At 38.3% G+C, this 19,285-nt stretch overlaps 1 pseudogene across 1 annotated transcript in view; it reads left to right on the forward strand.

The window, feature by feature from the left end:
• Positions 1-19,285, forward strand: part of LOC308053363 (macrophage mannose receptor 1-like) — a 55,974-nt pseudogene that overhangs the window by 36,200 nt on the left and 489 nt on the right. Inside the window, exons 14-25 of the transcript in view lie at positions 2,320-2,408; positions 3,007-3,188; positions 5,545-5,580; positions 7,183-7,385; positions 8,475-8,589; positions 9,217-9,397; positions 10,043-10,148; positions 11,606-11,834; positions 13,818-13,992; positions 15,413-15,559; positions 16,551-16,667; positions 18,963-18,991. The product of the transcript in view is annotated as a macrophage mannose receptor 1-like (transcript). The remainder of the gene's footprint in view (positions 1-2,319; positions 2,409-3,006; positions 3,189-5,544; positions 5,581-7,182; positions 7,386-8,474; positions 8,590-9,216; positions 9,398-10,042; positions 10,149-11,605; positions 11,835-13,817; positions 13,993-15,412; positions 15,560-16,550; positions 16,668-18,962; positions 18,992-19,285) is intronic.

The following is a 19,285-nucleotide window of genomic DNA, read 5'->3' on the forward strand; positions in this document are numbered from 1 at the left end:
TTTTTGAAATATTCATCACAGGTTTTTATCAAGGCGATTCTCCATGTCTGATCAAGTTTTCACATTAGTCCCTCTCCCAAAATGGAGACAATAAAATGTTCAGTTCTAACCATGCCTTTCTTTATTTGACTGCAATTCATATTTTAATAAATGCATTCAAAAAAACTCTTGAGTTAACATGTAATGTAAAAATGTCATGGCTTTGTTAAAAACAAGTCCAGTTTCTATTTTAGTGAATTTTCCTTTCAGCTAAGTTCCTCTACGTAACTGCATTTTTCTGAATCTTCGCCTGCATGTTTTTCAGACATGACCAATGAAATGCTGAAGAAGCTCATGTTTAGATTTATTGCTAGAAGCCAAGAAGACAAATCCCATAACTGAGAGGGGCATGTTTACAGGAGGGGTGGACAGGACAGGTATCTAAAACTGACCAACTGACTATTCCATCCCATCCACATCATACATCATATAAAGGTAGGGTCTCACTCTCCCCGACCACGGCCAGCATCTAAAGAGGACCCTGCCATCTGTGCCTGTGATCCTAGGCCTCAGGGCCCTGCATCCCTGAATACAGTTTCCCATTTGCTGTGAAGCCCCATCCAAGACTTCTGGGTGCCTGCCCTGCAGCTGCTGGAGCCACGCCAGCTCCGCACACCCAGTTCCGCTGCCACTGGAGTGACGTCAACTCCACATGGAGCAACTCTACCCTGGGGATTTCAGTATTGGGTTTTGTATATTTTGTATATATAGTCTCTATTTATTAGTAGCATTAGGCCTCTCAGTTCAAGAAGGACAGGGAACTGCTGGAGAGAGTCCAGCACAGGGCAACGAAGATGATTAAGTGAATGAAGCATCTCCCGTATGAGTAAAGACTGAGGGAGCTGGGTCTCTTTAGCTTGGAGAAGAGTAGACTGAGGGGCAACCTCAATAATGTTTATAAATATGTAAAGGGTGAGTGTCACGAGGATCCAGGCTCTTCTCGGTGACAGCCAATGGTGAGACAAGGGGCAATGGATACAAACCAGAACACAGAAGGTTCCACTTAAATATGAGAAAAAACTTCTTCTCAGTGAGGGTGACAGAGCACTGGAACAGGCTGCCCAGAGAGGTTGTGGAGTCTCCTTCTCCGGAGACATTCAAAACCAGCCTGGACACATTCCTGTGTAACCTCATCTAGGTGTTCCTGCTCTGGCAGGGGGATTGGACTAGATGGTCTTTCGAGGTCCCTTCCAATCCCTAGCATTCTGTGGTTCTGTGAAAGCCTTCAAACCCTTTCCAATTTGAAGTGTCTCTCCCTTTTTCCTTCTTATCACGTTTTCTTATCTAAGAAAAAGGGCGGGGGGATTAACAGAGAGCATCTGCCATGGTTTATTGTCACCCTGCTTTAAACCTTGACAGATGCAAGGACTTAGTGTGGAAATTTTCCAACTACAAATTGAAGGCTCCTGAAAACAATCAGGAATTCATTTTAATTATTTTTTGCTAGCACTGTAGATGCCATGTCTTGCCTGCAATGCAGAAATTATGCCATTATTTTTTCCCCAAAATTAGACCACTACATTCTGTTTGTATTCCATAATGTTAAGACATCTCAATGACACATGCGATATAGCTATTTAACCAAAACTGTATTACATAGTGGTGAATCTAGGTTTAATTTCACAAATAGATTTAAAACAGTCATATAAAAAATTATTTGTGATCTCATCCTTTTTCATTTAATTATTTTTCAGCATTGTGAGAAGCTGAAAGTATTTTACTTGTGTGATAAGTCTCTTTGCTTTAGACTATGAAATCTTCGCAGAGGGAAATCTTCGTGTTACGTAGTGAATGAAACAGGGCTCTATTTTATCTGGTCCATATGTAAAACAAGATAAATAGCATGAATTATTAAGTAAACTACATAGGAAGTGCCAAGAAACAAATCAAAGCAGTTGAAAAACAATTTTCACTATTTTTCATTACTTAAATTGAATTATATCTCTCTGTTATGTTTTACTTCTGCTAAAGCCTCTGTCTGCGAACTCCTGCTAAATCCAAGAGCTGTGTTGCAGCCAGAAGGCTGGGAGCCTGAGCTGGCTCTGTGCCCCATCGCAGGTCCTTTAACTTACATTCAAACATATCACATCTTGTCCCAACACAGAGCACTATCCAGCCCCTTGACAGAGCACAGGCAGCAAGCCTGGCTATGGCCCATTGCTGGAGGAGCAGCTCCTAACTCATGTGTGACAGAAGATAGCATGTTTCTGTGCTTTCCAGCATTTATATCATGGCCCCTCTTTCTACATTCATATATCTATACTGTATGACCTATTTTAGGGATAAAGGACTGAACACTCAAGCTTTCTGGATTGGTTTGTTTCTCTTAAATCCTGATGAAGGATTTTGCCTAGATTGATGGCTTCCCTGTGAGAACTTATTTGCTGGATATTAATTGATCTTCTGTCCTTGAGAATATATAAATTTTTGTCCTTTTATGTCTTTTTTCCAATCTCTTTAAACCTTTGGCAGGTGTGATGCAGGTCTTTATCGATTAGCTCTACAGCTGCAGTGCTCAGTGATGGTGTTATCTTAACATACTAATGAAAATACAAAATTGCCTCTGTTTCATCTCTGGTACCATGTTATATGTCATCTTCCACAGCTTGTACTCTTTGATCTTCACAGCATCCCAGACTGGGTACTGATGTATGTCATTACAAAAAAGTCAGGTTGCCATCTTTCACAAAGTGAGATAAACACAACTCCCTCTGCCCATTGTTTTTTCCTCCACCAGAGAGAGACTTTTCTATACCACATAATCTTGACAACTTCTCTGGGGAGTGATGGGGAAAATGAGCTGATGATCATGACTTTTGCAGTGCTCTTCAACCTATCTGAACTCCTATTGATCCCATAAACAGGGTACTTGAGATGATGAGATCCTGAAATTGTGTTATAATGGCAATCTCAATTACTTCCACTCAGCTCGAATCACATAGTAATTGAGATTTATTTCCAACACAGGTAATTTATGAGAACTGGGATGAAGATGAACCCAATGATCTTGAAGAACTTGAATGTTGTGTTATGTTTAATGGATCACTACAAATGCGCTGGAACGAATTGTGCTATAGATCACCCCAAATGCACTGGAACAATTTACGCTATGAAGATTTACTTAATTGGATTTGTGAAACAAAAAAAAGGTATGATTACTTCCCTACTTAATTAGGAGCAATAAATGCAAGTTCAAAACTAATTGTATGGATTTAAGCAAATTGAAAAGAAGATAGATACTGGGAATTGTTCATTTTAAAGCTAGTTGCAGTGAAGGCGACACATAAAGCGAGAGCAATGAATTGAGACATTTAAATTGTACTCAGATGTAGGAAGTTAAAGATATCTGTATTACTTTATCTCTGGTTTTATCTCTTTCTGCCACGAGTTGGATAAATTTGCAAGGCAAAGGTACCTCTCCCCCACTTTTATCTCTTCCCTGTATTTCTATCTTCTTCAGGCTCACCCAGGAGAGGCAAAGATGCAGGACACTAGACTCCTATTTGCAAAAGAGAAAAAAAGCTTTGCTTTCCACTGTGAAACAAATAACAGAACCAAAGAGAAGGATCAGTTGCTATAGGAACCTGCAACTCTGAAAAAGCGATCAAAAGCAGAGGCTGGTGTAGTTTTGCAAGACCCTTTCATGCACCAGCTTTGCCTGAGAAGCAGGACCCTAACGCTGGGTCCCCTGCATCTGGGGCCAGGTCAGGAATCAGACCTGATGGAGGAGTGTTGGGGTGCGTGCTCATGAGAAACAGAGACTTCATGGGCTGGGGGCCCCAGGCAACAATGAGTAATGAAAGAACTTGTTTTGTTTACTCGGTCCTACTTTTACATTCCTGCTTCCTGGTTGTAAATGAAGTACATGTATGCATCTCCATGGAGCAGGAGATTCTTAAAAGTTTCTTGAAAAGAAAGTTGGATGCACATAGGGAACTAGTAGAAGGCACAATAGGAAGGGGAAGGGAGAAGCAGTTATATAAAAAGCACAGAGTATATCTAGTATTTGATGACTCTGCCAATGAATGTTACCCTTGAATGGCAATTAAGGCACCACGCTAACATTGAAAAATTGCTTAACTGAAGAGTCACTGTTGCCTTGTGGTTAAATTAGTCATACAAATGCATCATCAAAACACTGACTGCTGCACACCAGCTCGAAGCAGTGCATCCCGTGCAACCCTTTCTGGTGTGCTGAGCATGCTAATTTGTACAGATGTGGCTCTCTGCTCTTGGTGAGGTTACTCAGGAGGAGTTCAGAAAACACTACATAAAGACTCTGATCAGTTTATCTTGATCCTAGATGACCTTTCAAAATTAAAAAAAAAAAAAAAAGTAAAATTAGATCTTGTTATTTTGAATCTGGATAATATGATGATCAACATGAGTGAAGAGATGTTCAGCTGTTAATTCTCTCATATTCACTTAAGACACGTATTTACTTAAGATCCTCCATTTGAAAAACAAACAAACAAGCAAGGGATGTTTTGTTAGGATTAAAAAATAAGATCAAAATGAGATTAAATATTTAAATTCACCATGAAAGTATTTGAATGAGTTTGGTTCATTCTTCACTAAACACTTGAGAAGAAAATGTCTAAAAGCTCCCAACTGAAAAATTTAATTTCTTTTTCATTTGTTTACTCATTTTTCATCTAAATTGTTCCTGTCCTTTCTTTAATAATATGTTCCTGTCCATCAAACCACAGAAGACATGGAGAAGAATTAGTAGTCCTTGTAAAGAACAAAATAATAGGCATCCAAATGAAAGTAGAGCTACCTTGGAGGGCTATAGCTGGCTCTGGGAGTAGCAACAGGCTAATCACTTCCTCCTGCCCCATCCTATAATCAGAAATCTAGGTTTGGTATCTATTGGTTCTCCAAGACTCTTAAAAACAGACTTTCCTAGGAAAAGACAAACCATTAGAGTAGGAGGAATGCATTGAGACACTGGAAATGATGTGTGGTATTAACAAAATACCAGCATTAAGCTTTCAGTACTTGTGAATAGTTTTCTACTGTGTACGTAAGCTTGAAAACTTGATATATTGGCTGGATTATGTTGTTTGGCTCTAGTCCCATGCATATAAAATGAAATTAGTAATAACATGACGAGTAAAAACACTAAATTAGTTTTTTAAACTGATGTAAATTTCATCTACAAAGTGTTTACTGCATATCCTGGGTTGTTTAATCCAGTGCTTTTGGAGATACATATATATGCTTTAAAGATACATATTTTTTCACTAGATAAATGTTTCAAAATCATACATAGTTTTAAATTTAATCCAGTGATATGTACTTTAAAATCTTGAAAATGCAGTAGATATATAATGCATAGTTCATTGGTATTTTGTTTTGTGTGGTTTTTTGTTTGTTGTTGTTGATTGTTTGTTTGTTTGTTTGTTTTCCTATTATACAAAGCATTTGAAACTACATAAAGTAAATGTCTCTGGATTCTTTTTGTATTTGGAATGTTGCTTATGATGATCTTTTATTTTACAGGTACACTGCTAAAACCTGAACCAAACTTCAAACTTGGTAGGATTTTTTTCCTTTCAAATAAACTTTACTATATAGTCTTCAGACTTTGTACAGAGCAGATACAAACATAATATATGTGATTCTTTATCTTTCAGAATATCAAGCCACTCATGAACCTAAAATGTTCTTGCCTGAGGCTCAAATCCTGAAAAACAAAAGGACAAAAATAATCAGAGACATGGTTTATCGGCTTCCAGATTTTTGTTCAATGCTGAGGAACTGTTTAGTGCTTAACTGTTAATACTTTTGTGATTAGATTTACGCAAAACTTAGAGTGAAATCTTGTGTCACTTGCTTATTTGTCAGCTTTGATCAGAAATTCAGGTGAGTAAAAAAAAAAAAAACAGTAACGGACGAAAATGACGGTAATTTAATCTCACTCTGTGGGAGTGTTTGTGTGTGCTTTCAATTTACAAGTTAATAACTGTCATGCAACTGACCTCTGGATAGTTTTTGGGTGAAGTCTCAGATCAGAAGTGTTAAGTTCTATATTTAAGCATAGCAATGCATTTTCCTTCCAAATATGGGAGAGCAAAACCAAGAGAAGTTAATGACTAAGATTCATTTCACTTTATGTCTTACACTGGGAGAACTGAGTTAAATGTTCAAGCAACCCTTCGTAGGTAGTGAGGAGAAGCAGTTAATTTAGGATGTTATTGATCTGATCAGCTTTAGACTTCAACCTTAAGATGAGATTAACTCTGACCAGATCTCCAATGGCTACAGAGAAAACCCAAGAGATTTTGATAAAATGTGGATGTAACGGATTAATCAGACTAATCCCAGTGGTTCAAGTTATGTGAGCTAGAAGCAAGAAGTGTAAGCATCATCTCACCCAACAGCTTTCTGAAGTTACTGGTAGTACTGCTTTAGAAGTCTGTAGAAGGCTTCCAGGAGAACACCTTCCTGGGATGAAAGGGAAATCTGTGCACTGGTGAGATCTTGGTGTTTCAGTCTTGTTCAAACCATAAGACCCCTTCCCTTTGAGTATAACTGTTTATCCAGCCTCTGGCTGGAACACTGATGGGACTTGAATGTTATAGTACTAAACAGATGAGAAGCAGTAATGCTGTGGATATGTCCTCTCCAGTATATGTAGAGCTTTTGTCCTATGGTCACTGCTAATACCTTGCTTAGCCCTTTACCTAAACAGACCTTGTAACTAAATGATCACTGGAGATGTCTGTCCGGCAGTCGCTATCCCCTTGTTTCTTTCAGCTGGCTGGATGAAACCCCGATGAATTACGCTGCCTGGGCTCCAAATGAACAAAATTTTGTGAATAATGATAAAAACTCTGATAATGTCAAGACATTTTCTCAAGTAAAATAGCAACAAGAAATATTTGGTCAAAAATTTAGCATTGAAATCCGAAATGTCTGCTACATATTTAAATTTGAGGCTAATCCACCAACAGGTAGTTGAACAATACTGACACTTTTTTGTAACAAGCATGCTGAGATTTAAAACCACATCATCGCTATCAGGAGATGAACATATAACAGAGGAATGAGGAGTGTATTAGGGCAAATTGTGTACATCGCAACTTTTTCACCTACCCGCAGAAAGTTTAATTTGTGCTTTATAAGTACTGTCTGTAGCTGACTGTTGTAATAGTGGTACAAGGGTTTCACAGTTATTCTCTGTATTTCATTTACTTACAGGCCTTTGGAAAGATATAAGCTGTGCTTGGAAAAATGCTTTTATCTCTGAAAAGCACAATTCAAATTACTCAAGATTTGCTCATATTGTGCCTCCACCTCAGGGAGTATGTCCTGAAACTTGGCTTTTGTTTAACAATAAGGTCAAGTAACAAATCTCAGCCATATTTAGCAGACATGCTATAGGCAAAGAAAACAACTATCCCTTTGTCTCACTATATAAATATTCTCAGTTTATATACCAATTTACTAAGTGGTATTCTAATTAGCAGTATAGTCAATCTTCAAATCTCAAAAAAAAAAAAAAAAAAGAATTTGAATATTTTAAGTTATATTTTTTGTAAATGCTCATGTGCCTTTAGCCATAGTTCCTTTATAGTTTCTAGAATTCTCTGTTTATTTTAGACATACCTACTGTACAGAAATACTCTTCCATTATCCTTATCTGTAAGTGTAAGCCTCTTTTTCTGAGTAACACTGAGATGAAAAAATGAAACATCACACTTTCCATATATAATCAACAATCACAACAACTTGTCTTGAGTAATACAAACAGTAATTAATGTCAGATCAAATCTAGAAAAAAAAACCCAAGCATTGTTTTTTGCTAAATCAAGCGAAAGTAAACCTGGCCACACGAATGTAAAGAAACAGATAAACAGAAACAACAAAGAAATGGAAACCACAAATCAATCAATCAATAGGAAAATGTTTTGTGCATTCATAGGGCATAAAAATGGAGGAGCAAAATATGCTGCTTAAAAAACAACCACAACCACCATTTTTTACAGTGGTATTCAGGAAAAATCCCCTTGGAATACTCATACACTGCAAGAGAGCATATCTTCCTGACGCTGTTCAGCTCAGGCTGAGAGATCACACAAGCTCAGCTTTAGCTCTAAGTCTGTGGTACATAACTGAATCCAATCAGGAAATTCTCTGCCCATAAAATCAAAAATTATAGTGTTCAGTAATGTGACCTTGGATAGCTACTTAACTCCTCAAAAGCTTTTGGAGGTTGCCTGCTCTTGCCCTGCACTAACCTGGGGCAGTCCACGGGTTTGTCAGAGCTGCACTCACATCGCTGGGATCAGCTGAAAGAATTTGCATTTCATCAGATCCCCCATCTGCTGCTCTTTACATGCAGGGATTAGAACTGAATTAATCAAAACCAAATGTCTTAATACTCTTCAACATATGAAATTTTGTCTAATCCTTTACTCTCCCTGCAGTGTTATAAAATATTTGGCTCCAGAGAAGAAGAGAGACTGACTTGGCACTCTGCAAGAAGTCCTTGTATAGCATTAGGGGGAAATTTGGCCTCTCTACACAATAAGCAAGTGCAAACTATGACATCTGAACCTTTTGGCACTAAGTATGAAGCCAGCACATTTCACCATCTAAAGACAAGGCCAAACTAGCCTTCAGATCTAAATAGCATAACTTACGAAGAAAAAGACGGAGCTTCTTGATCTACAGAGAAGACTGGAGCCATCCCTTGGCAAAAGTGTCATGTGGAGGGGATAATAATCTGTTCCCCATGGCCTTGGAAGACAAGATAAATAGAAATAGTTCATAGTAATGAAATGCCCACAGATACTCAAATCAGAAAGTAAACAAATATCCATCAGAAATTATGTATGTGCAGTTGATGCTACCTGATTAATCCTTTTGAAGTCCTTTCTAGCCCTGATTTCTATAATATTTCCAAGAAGTCTCTATCATTTTTATTTAAAAACCTTCCTCCCTCCCCTTTTTTTTTTTTTTTAATGAAATCAGACTGCTTCAGTTCAATTACCACTATAATTGTACACTTTCAGCATTAGCTCATAGTCTAACAATACTGAACCTGGTATTTGCAATATTTTTAAAGGTTGATTGGTTGTGGGTTTTTTTGAATTTGTCTTACACTGAGTTTGAAGAAAGGCAACTCCTCTGCTACTCTCTATTTTTTTCTTTTTTTTTTTTTAATAGCCTTCTTCATCTTCCACCTAAAGGATGTCATCAATGAAACGTGGATTGGACTGAATTATATTAACAGCAAGGGTACATTTATTTGGACAGATGGAAGCCTTTATGATTATTCAAAGCGGGCAAGGCATTCCGATTTACAGATAAATACACAGAAGTTGATGGAAAATATATTACAATACAGGTAAACAGAAAAATATCAGAAAATGCTTAACTCAGATAACATACTCAAGGTTAGCGTAACCAACCTGACTTCTTTCTCAGCTAGGATGCTCTGTTTCAATGGTTTAAAGCAGAAGGCAATGGAATTATACTTCGGAGATCATGTTTTTAAATCTGTGACCAGAGATTAATAAGCCTGTTTAGAGTATATATTTTTTGTCCTTCCTTTGCAGAAGCCTAGAAATGCAGCGAAGGAGTGCTGTATTATAATTACTGATAGAGTTAATTAGAATTATTAGATTTTACTGCACGTATTCGGTATTACCAGCTGGGATTTTTATTTTGTTTTATTGTTTCTCCTTTAAAGCACGAGTCCAAATGAAAGTTCAACCAATTCAGTATTACCATAAACTACACAGTAAAAGTAGATTTGTTGCAGTCCAAGAAATTTCAATAAACTGACAAAAGTTCTTGCAGTTATCTGCCAAGGAAAGTATGTTTGCTTAAGATATGTAATACAATAAGCTTATTTTCCAAGAAACAATAAATTAAAATAAGGGTGAGAAAATTAGAACAGAAAGCTGTTAAATTTGTCTCCTCAAACCTATTTCTATTATTTTGCCGGACATTTTGCACTTCAGTAACTATAATTTTTTTCCCCCCCTAGACTGACTACATCGCAATGATTAAAGGATTTGTAGATGAAGCAGCGTACTGGGAAAACACTGACTGCCAGCATAAAAAAAGATGCTGTATTTGCCAGATGGCCAGCAGTAAGTCTTACTTTTCACTTTCTTTGTTGGAAGACGTTTACTGAACAATTCAACCATATGAGGCCTCGGTTGTAGCTGCCTGGCTGTGCCGGTAGCAGCCAAGGTGAGGGAAGCAGGGCTACTTTCCCAGCTCCATAAGTCCAGACACAAAACCCGCTCTGCGATAAGGTTTATAAAATGTTTTGGCTTTATAGCCTCTCCCCTACCAGCATTGCCACCAACACTCACTGAGGCTGACTTCACCTATGCCACACTTCAATCCGTTGCCTGCACAGGGAGAGCAGACACTTTGAAGGCAGGATGCCCAAAACAGGTTAGAAGAGCTATCCCTTCAAAATGCCTTTTTCCTTTATTGACAGAAAAGTCATTTAGCCATCTGTGCTTTACTCAACTAACACACACATACAAGTATCTATATTTGTATTTGCAAATGCAAATACAGTGCACAGAGACAAATCCATCAGTGAGCTCCACCATAAGAATGAGCTAGCTAGACAATACCCTAAAAGCAGATTGCCCACCCATAGGCCCAGATCTAATCCACAGCTCCCAGAAACCCTCACACATACTCCACTGGGGGGTTAACTAAGGTCAGTTAAACTGATTATTTTGCTCATCAGTGTCTAGCAATGCTTTTATATCGCAAGACTAGCAAGAATCAGACGAAAGTTCTAGCTTTCTTTATGTACCCTGAGGGTGGGAGACAGACCCAGAACACAGCAACACGGCAGAGTCTGCAGGAATAGAAACAAGGAACTGCTGAGCAGCTAGTAAAAATATAGGAAGAAGCCACAGCTGGGCCAGATGTTTCACAGCTCAATCCCGTGCAAGTGTAGAAAGCTGCATGAGGGTATCACTAGCAAAAACAACTGCCAGGGCATTCTGAACGCCTACTGAACATGAAGGCAGGCTTGTTTTCTGTCCCCACCACTAGCTCTAGGTCTTTGTTTTCTACTTCCACTTACACTATTTAAGGTACAACTACAGTTTCCTTTTTCACTTCATCCTACATGGCAAAGAAGTAGCAGGAGAGTCACGAACTTTGCTTAGAATGAAATTCACCCCTATATTGAGACTGAAGTGGTGAATGATCCTGCCCCATGCTTGTTCTTGGGATTAATTTAATCTGCAATGTGGGAGGGGGACCTAGAGAGCCCTGGGAGGAGAATCACCCTGTGACCAGTAGTCACACCGCTTCATCTGGTGCAGTGTATGTAGATACACACAGCTTGTTTCCTGCCTCTGCCTGAATACACTATTTACATTACAGTTAAATTTAATTCCAAGTTACCACTAAAATATGTCTCCTATGTTTTAAATAAGAAATGCTTTTATTTGGTGCTTGAGCCACCACACTATATTCATCTGTTACTCAAAAATAATACTTCTATTAATGCAGCTAGTATTTTTTCATTGTTTTTTCCCTTTTCTCTCAAATTTGTACCTCTTCCCTACAGACCCTGAACTGTTTCATCCCACGACTCCTCCAGGTTCTGATTTCATTCATTATGGTAACAGCAGCTATTCAATCATTTATTCTAAAAGGAATTGGGAAGAAGCAAGAAAAGCCTGCAAGTAGATATCGTCAGAGCTTGCCAGCATTTTGATTATTACAGTAATATATTCCTGCTGCTGCAGGCAGTGCAATATGGAGAGCCCTTATGGATTGGGCTCAAGAGCAATTGAGTAAGATTAATAAATGGGTAGGCGGTGCTTTTAAATGCTATGATTGGACTACTATCAGCAGGGAGAATTGTAGCATGAACTGATTTAGGAATCTAGGACTGAAGGACAACACTTAACTTCATCCGTCTCAAATCATTAAACTCGATCTTAGGCAACGGAGAAGGATGGGAACCTTTGACAGTGCTGGCCTCTCTTTATTAACTCTGTGGGAATCTGAGACGCTTAGCTCAAACTACCTGGTTAAGTTTTAGATGTCCCTTTTTGAGAGAGGTGAATTCTACTCAAAGAGACCAACAGGGTCATTGAGGTTAGTGCCTCATGATCATTGGCAGCTGTATCTTTTTAATTACTTTTTGGATCAGAAGGGTTCACAGTACGTACCTTGTGTCTCTGGACATCCTCCTTGTTACGCCTGCTAAGTCCCAAAGATTAAAAGCAGTAAAAGCTATACTGTACCAGAACAAGTGAATACAGAGATCCAGGTCCACCACCGTGTAAAGGAACACTTGAGTGAGCATCAACCTGATCAGCTCTGTGACTGAGTGCCAGAATGAGTGTCAGCTTCTCTAGTCAGTATGCAGTTGCTCAATGCACTTAACTATCATGTTTTTATTGCATTGTTCTTTTAGCTGACTAAACTAATTTGATAATAAAAAAGAGTTCTTTCCTGAGTAATTATCTTCTTAACTAGTGATTGTTTTTGCTGATTGTGATTCCACACTGATATATAGCATAGCAAACCATGTTTGAGATTCAGTATTCCTAGGGAGAACTTGCAATAAATGTGTGAAAATAGCATTTCTGATTATATGATGCACCAGCACTTTTATAAAGCCTCTTAGAAGGCTACATTGTCTCAGACAATTAATTTATTGCTGAACAATATGTATTTTCATGATTCTAACTGTGCCTCTCCCTACCAGCAAAAATTCTTGCTCTTAGAATACGTGTGATTGAAAGTCACCAATCTTGACATGGATCCTCCCACTTGCACAAGTCCACAGGACATCTCTATCCACAACAAAATATTTGTGTTTAAGTCCGCTCGAGATCAAAGTTAGTTGTTTTTACAGTCATAGAAATATGTTTTAGAAAGCAGTTAAAATTCCGTGACAATGAAATTTGGATCACCAGCTGTGTTCTCCTGATCCTTGTAAGAAAGTCAGTCCCGCTGTTGCGGAGTGAAGCTTTGTGGTTCTTCCTGTTCCCCAGGCAGCAACCTTGACCTGACAGTGCTGAGCTCAGGAGGGGCTTGTGTACCTGGCCTCTTGACACATTTAGACACTAGAACGGGATCACATTTTATCCCTCATTTCTTAATGTCACCAATATACTGTCTGTGCCTGTTCCCTTTTCCTTGCAATTCTTCTGATTCTTCCTGAAAACAAACAAAAAAAAAAAGGCAGAGTGGGGCAGTGAAGACTAAACAGAGAGAAGATTAAACAGAGACTCAAGGCTCCCCATTCCTCTGTATTTCCCTTTTGCTTCTAACAAACTAATATTTTTCTCAGTTTTTTCATAGTCATAGCTACAGTTTACTCCTGAATGATTCTTCTCAAAACTGTGTCTGAGCTTACAGTCCCTGTTTGACAGTCCCCCTGAGACTTGTTTCCACCTGAGCTTTCCACTGTTTTCATGTTCCTGTGGTCACATCATTCTTCGCCGTGACCTGACTCCTCCAGGATGGTGAGTCCACCACACAGCACTGCCCAACAAAGGGACTGAGCACCAGCAGTACCCATGAAGCACCCTTTAGCCTTCAAAACACCTCTGTGGGCTGTTACAGCATGCGAGACAAACTGCTGTGCCTTACTTGTACACTGCTGAGTCCTGATTTAATTAAAATTTTAACAGTACTAGTACAGATATACAAACTGAGCTCTGTGTTATCACTGTGAAAATGTGCATTTGTATAAATCTGCTTACCCAAAACAACTGAGGAGAACACAGAAAAATCATGTTAAATGTCTGTTTCAATTTTAGAATTATGGCTATTATAGATTGACTGATAAAAGGAAAATAAGTTTTCCTAAGTGTCACTATACAGAACCAAAACAGAAAATAGGCTGTGTCTATCTAGAGCTCAGTGGGACCTGGAAAACAGCACTTTGAAATGAAACTCATTTTCCTGTCTGCAAAAAATCTGAGGCTAGATACAGTGATGACTTTTGATTTATGGCAGAAACCTTGCTGGATCTGCTTTGACTGTAATATAAACTAAGGAATAATAAGCCTTAGTATGTGACGTCAGTACCTTTATTTTGTATGAGCAATGTTTTATTTTGATGGAGTTTTCATTCACCAGCCAGGATACTGCCATTTCACTGGACTGGGGTGATAACTGCCGTAGGAGTTATTCTATGTTGTAGGCAGAGAGAACACAGAGATTCTGGGAGTACTAAACATTTCACTTCTAGTTTAGAATGTGAAACTTTTTGTTGACAGGGATTTTGAGGGAAGGATTACCGTCAATAGTCCACTAAGTATAAAATAAATTTAGGTCCTTCAACACAAGCAGTGTTCATACAGTGGTTACAGCTTCACTGTTACCAGATTCTGAAAACTGGTGAAAGGAGGAAGAGTTGTGTCTGGTTATTCCTGCAAGAGTCTGCTAATGTCTTATAGTGTTGGGAAAAAAAGAGTCTGTTATCAGCCCAAACAAAAGTTCAAGCTTCATAGTGATTCTACGGGGGTCACTGACATCACTACAAATTAAAAGCTACAGGCAAACTTTAGCACGGGACTGAACCTTTTAGCTTTCTCATTTGTATTAGAGCAATCGCTGTTAGTTCTAGTGACACCGAGTTAATGGAAATTCTGAGTTTCTTTTGATCTGTTTTTCTGTAGTTTTTCTTTAATTTCTTTTCCAGGCCATGCTTTGAACTTCCACTCTACTTATTTGCAATTTTCATTTTAAAACCATATGTATTAATTGACAATGATACAGCTTCTTTCCATAATGTCATTACTTGCAGGAAAATGAGGGGCTACTACAAAAATATTCTATGATCTTCAGATTATTCTATGCATTGTCAGAGTTTAAGCTGTTCAAAAGTTTTACCTAAGGATTCTTATCTTGAGGAAAATATTAAATTGGAAATTTCCACAGTGAACTATGTTTTACATAATATTTCATTTGAAATCAAACATTTATTTGCAATAGATGAGGGTTTGGGAGTTTTCTGTGTTTGTTTGGGTTTTTATTTTGTTTGTTTGTTTGTTTTTCCCCTGGTTTTTACCATACTGCTTATTTATACAAAAATATTGGTTATAACAAAATAAACTAGAACCAAAACTCCCTAAACACTCAAATATGCTTGAGACAGTCCAAGTTTGATTTAGTTGGTAACACAGAAGAGCACAGAATCATATTGAATCATTCAGATGTGACTCAGCAATTCTGCTTCTCATTGTCACTGTTGAAATAGTCACTGATAACTCTTGCACTGTGTGCTGAAGAATATTTTAAGGACTTTTAAGAAAGGCTGGTTTTCTTTTCTTTTTTAAACTTGATTTCATATCTGAAGAACTGCAATCCCTACTGAATGAGCACATCTATAATATCTCGTTTCTTTTAGATGTACTTCCTTCTGATCCCCCGCAGGATATTGAAAAATGTTCTGAATCTGATCACATATCTTGGATTCCTTTCCAAAGCCATTGTTATAACTTCAATGCCAATTAAATGAGCTGGGCTCAGTTTGTGACTCAGTGCATTCAATCAGGTAATTCTTATTTTTACTCGAAGACAGGATTTCAATATTTACATTAAAAAAATCACTTAAAAATGACTTGAAAACTAATGCTGCAAAATCTATACATAATAAAAAAAAAGGGAATCGATGCTTCATTTATTTTTCATAGGTCATGTTTTATTTTTGTTTGTTTGTTTGTTTTTCCAGTTGTGCTTGTTTCTTATATTTGTTTACTCACAAATTTTCTCTTTTTAGTAAGATTTTAAAATGGGTTAACTTCTTTCTGGCCTTATCCCTTCTTTTCCATACCTCTCCCTACACAAGAGCAGAAGTAAATATCATAATAACAATCACTTATTTTTAACACAGGGTGCGTGATCCGCTACCAGCAGCATTCCCTGGCAGCCTGCAGAGCTGGGAGGCAAACCCTTCCCTCCCCCATCTTGGGGGCATCTGGTCCTGGCCAAAACTGTGAGCTGGTCCTTGGCTCTCTTCCACCTACATTGTTGAATCATTAGCCACCTCATCCATACCTCAGGAGGCTGTGAAAGAGAAAGGGAAGCACTATACTGCCTTATTGCTTCATATCTTTTTAGATCCTCTCACTCCTCCTCCTCCACCACCACTGATAGAAAAATTAGTAATTCCTCTTGAACTGCAGATTTATTTACTGCACAGTATTACATGCTACATAATATCCTATCAAACCATGAAAAACAAATAATCCGTAATACCTATGAGGAATGTTATCCAATCACTTGAAAAGAATGTGTACTTTGGAGTTTAAAAACCATCATGTTCACTATGCTTTCATGTCTTCTATTTCTGATGACATTACTCACATTCTGTGCTGTTCTTCTACAGCTGAACACCACTTTCTGGTCTCTGTTTAAATCCTTGCTTACTCCCAAGCAGCAGGAGAGGTTTTGCTATTAACGTTATCCTGTATCAAAGGCTGTAACTACCACTGACTTCTAATGCAGGGGATACCTCCAATCATCTTCTGTCGGTTCTCTTACAGGTGGTGTGTTGACTTCTGTAGAAGACCTGGCTGAATCAAACTTTTTAGTAGAGCACGTAGACTTATACATAAGCAAGACAAGTGGTTTTTGTATAGGAATATACAGAAATCTAAACGGTAAATATTTTAATTTCTATAGATAATCATAAGCAGACTTCATTAAAAGGACAGAGACATGAGTAAGATGTATAGTTGATTTTAAGGAACTAATTGAAGAGAAGCTAATTGAAAACAAAATGATTTATTAATAGCATATAATCTAAAGATTCTTGGAAGCTGATGGTTTTATCCAGTAGGTACTAAAGGCTGTAGAAAATAAATTTTCTTGGCTTCAGTTATGGGTCTTGGATATTGCATGGGTCTACCAAAGGCATGCCAGCATGGAGACTGGCTCAGTTCAAATATCTTTGCTATATCTGGCTCAGTAGCAAAGATGCAGAGAGGTAATAGGAATATTTCTTGAGAGGCACAACGCAGAACATATTGTTCTTTAATAAAGCAAGATATAACACGTACTTTTATCTGTCCATACCTGAGGTAATAATGGAATCTCATTTCTAAATTCAGCCAGTGTGTGCTCACCCTCTGGCCTCAATCCTCCCTGAGGACATCTCCTATTCTTGGCCTGTGAGAACCCCACCCTGTTTGCTCTGTGTCCCCGTGGGGAACATGTCCCAGCTGGCTCCCATCTGCTCACAGCTGGGGAGCACCCATGTAGGAGTTGTATTGCTTCATAACTTAGATTTTCTTGTATTCTGTGATGAATATTCAATTAATAACTAAAGATGATCAATATTTTCTAGAAAATTTTAAAACTCCATTGTTGTTTTTCTCCCCTCCAACATACATACACATTTTCCTGCTAACATTCATATTCACTTTCTGTGGAACAAGGTTTGCATCAATAATTTTCTTTACTTCCTCTTGCTGTACTATGATACATGCTGTTCCCATAAGAGATGGATGAAGCAATTCTATTTAATTAATAACAGAACGGAAGCATGATCCAGAGCATGTATAGTGACCTTTGAAAATAATAGAAGTGTTTTGGTTAGCATTTTTTTTTAATATTGTGTTTCTGTGTAACTGAGCACCATCTGCTCTAGTCAGGAAGCAGAAATATCAGAAGAGTATGAGCCAAGCAGCCATGTGGTATTTTGTAGTTTAATTGTTAATTCTGAAAAAAAAAAAAAAAAAGGAAGAAAAAATAGTATGATTTCCTACCCTGTTTTCTGTTTTGCAGCCCTGACGTTCGGGATGTTTCTGAGGTCTGTCCTTTCCCTTCCCAGAGCAAAGCTGCAGCTTATGAGAAAAGCAACTGTACACATAGAGCATTTTTTGCAAAGGAAAATTATCCTTTTAGGGCAACTCTTCATTTTCTTTGTGTAGTCAGAGGAACAGACACTATAGAAAGCTAATTATTTGTTACCAGATATATCAGAAAGCAGAAGCTCAGTGTCAACACATAGTATATTTATTGGGTTCGACTGTGAGTGGCCCCTGTGTGCATTGCCAGACTACAGAGAATATTCCCTGGCACCAGGTTCTCCAGCAGAGTGGGGTTTTCAGCACAAGCAAATATCACATTACAGTGAGCTCTGTATCCTTCCAAGGGACAATTTAACAGTCACGGTGCTCACAAACGCACTGGAGCTTAGTGCATTGCTGTGTATCTGCTGCAGCAGCCCAGCTCCCAGTACGCTCTGTGCTGGAACACACACCCCAACTCTTCCCATACCTGGATCTCCCTGATGCTCCCTGCACCCCAGTTCTTCCCACACCCTGACTCTCCCCGCACCCCGACTCTCCCCGTGGCTCCAGCTGTTCAGGGGAAGATCTGCCCTTGCTCTGGCCACCATCCAGCCTGCACCCAGCACCCACAGGAACATCTTGCAGATGGCGCCCTCTTTGCACGGCCGGGAAAAACTGCACAAGCTCGAGCTTAGAAATGTGATTACAGACGCCAATGAATGACGGTAAATTAAAATGTGCTGGGTCTCAAGGGAATTGTATGCAGTACATGAAAACTGTCAGATACCCTCAGCGTTTGATCAAGTTGTTCCACAGGCATGCAGACCCAGTGAAGAGGGCAAGATTTATTAACCAGGGGAGAAGAGAGAGTCCGTTTAGAACAGTCAGAAACTACCTGTGCTTGGAGATTCTTTGGTTATTAAATAAGAAGCAAGAAGGAGGCTTTAATATGCCAAACATGACAGTTTTATTGCAGTGAATATCAGGTCAAAAATCAATCACACCTTTTCACCTCTGTTAATTCAGCAAATGTGTTTCTGGGAAAAATGATGAGCTAAACTTGACGGGCAGGTTACTGCACTTTTTGCTAATATAAAACTGTCAGGATGAAGCTGTGATCATTTTAGATTTTGACTAAACATTTCTCTTTATCTATAACAGCTATTTGTAAAGAAGCTGCAATGTGGAAAGTAGGATTTATTTTTCCTTCCCAAGAGTTTCAAAGAGACATGAAAAGAAGTGCTTGAGGCTTTTTTTATGAATTGGTATTTAATATTTATTTATTTTTAATAGATTTATTTATGTGAACTTAATTTACTCAGTTGCCATTGAATTCGTTCCCAGCATAATTTAGCTGTACTGATGAGACACTTTGGCCATCCCAGGATAACTAAATGTTTTGGTAAACTGATCACACCCTCTTCGCTCCTTCTTTTGCATGATAAGATCTATGAGAATGACTGACACAAGACAAGACAATTATG

This window comes from Nesoenas mayeri (genome assembly GCF_963082525.1).
Source record: "Nesoenas mayeri genome assembly, chromosome: 2".
NCBI classification, from domain to species: domain Eukaryota; kingdom Metazoa; phylum Chordata; class Aves; order Columbiformes; family Columbidae; genus Nesoenas; species Nesoenas mayeri.